The following is a 1,794-nucleotide window of genomic DNA, read 5'->3' on the forward strand; positions in this document are numbered from 1 at the left end:
TGCATAATACCAAATATAGAAATTCACTTTTTTGATCACTTCTATAAAAGACTGGAAATAAACTAAAAACCCATTATCATTCTACTAAAACTAATGCTAATAGAACTAATGCCAAAACACTACAAGATGAAGTGTTGCCATTTCTCCTCCTGCTATCGACCACTTCTCATCCTCCTTGACATCACTTGTTAATTAATGAGACGCTGCTAAGAAGACAGAGGAAGAAAAAAAGCAATATGTCTTCTGAGCTGCCAAAAAACAAAACAAAACAAAAAACCCTAACAACAACCAAAAAACAAGACACTTCTTAGACCAAAAGGTTGTATTTCCTAGATATCTCTGTATCAAAGATTTTATATAGCATGCATAAACACAAAGGATGACAAATGTCAGTAGATAAGACATCGTGGCAAATCAACATGCAGAACACACAAGACTGGGGCATATGTGTCAAAGAGCTTTAAAGAACAAATGGTTGTGTACCTTAATCAATGACTGAAATGGCTTAACTGCGTCCTTTTAATATTCTTTGACTGAAAATAGATTTTAATAAATAAATAAAAACGTATGTCTCTAGGCACAGTTGTCTGAGCCACCAGGTGTTCTGCCTTTTATATCAGTGCTGTTGGCCAAAAGTAGTGGTGTGGATTAGAACAAATAGTATGCTAAAATATTATAAATCCATGAGACACCCTGCACAAGGATGTGCAAGCCTAGTGTTATTTGTCTCTAAAAGATGAATATGCTTTTGGCTCATGCAGTAAACAGAAAACAGAACAGAAAATGTGATTTACTCCTGTGTAATCCTGTGCTAATAAATCTAATGTTTCAATCACAAATAAACATGTGACAGTGTATAAGGTTGCTTCAATCTCATCAGTGGAATGGTGTAATAAATGTAAAACTGCATTTGCCATTAAACAATTTTGTTTTAATTAGAATTTTTACTTCAGAATTCATAGAAGAAAAACACTGAATGGATTTCTCTGTTAGCTTTCACTTGATGCACCATATGCCATTGAGAAACCTTCCAAAAACAATTGCTGTATTTTTTGGGGAAAACAGTCTGCTTCCTGTTTCGTGTCATACAATCATTCACCACATAAAACCCAGACTTTTTACAAAATACTATAAAAATATTGAACCATACTGTCTAAATGTCACTGTAAGGGCTCCGATCTGTAACTGCTAAACCACTACCGGTCTTCCTTTTCTTGCTCTCTTGTGGAAAATGAAATTTCAGGACTACTTATAATAACTACCTACAGTGTAGGAAAGTATTCACAGCACTTCACTTGTTCCATATTTTGTCATGTTATAGCCTTATTCCAAAATGGACTGAATTCATTTTTCAACCCAAAATTCTACACACTATATACTCCATAATGAAAAAGTGAAAAAGGTTTCCTTGCAAATTTATATATGTACATGTATGCATTTATGGATGATACGTTTACGGATGGTGGAGGCCACTGTGCTCATTGGAATCTTCATTCTACTACGAAAATTTTTATATACACCCCCAGATCTGTGCCTTGATAAAATACAGTCTCAGATATCTACAGACTATTTCCTGGACTTTGCTGATATGCACTGTCAACTATGGGACCTTATATAGACAGGTGTGTGCCTTTAAAAATCATGTCCAATCAAACAAAGTTACCACAAGTGGACTTAGTTATAGAAACATCTGACAGATGGTTAGTGGGAAAATCTGAGCAAAATTTTGAGTGTCATGGCAAAGGCTGTGAATGCTTATGTAAATGTTTTGGGTTTATATATATATATATATAT

This window comes from Pundamilia nyererei, unplaced genomic scaffold (genome assembly GCF_000239375.1).
Source record: "Pundamilia nyererei isolate P.nyererei 1_Seehausen unplaced genomic scaffold, PunNye1.0 scaffold00009, whole genome shotgun sequence".
Classification (NCBI taxonomy): Eukaryota; Metazoa; Chordata; class Actinopteri; order Cichliformes; family Cichlidae; genus Pundamilia; species Pundamilia nyererei.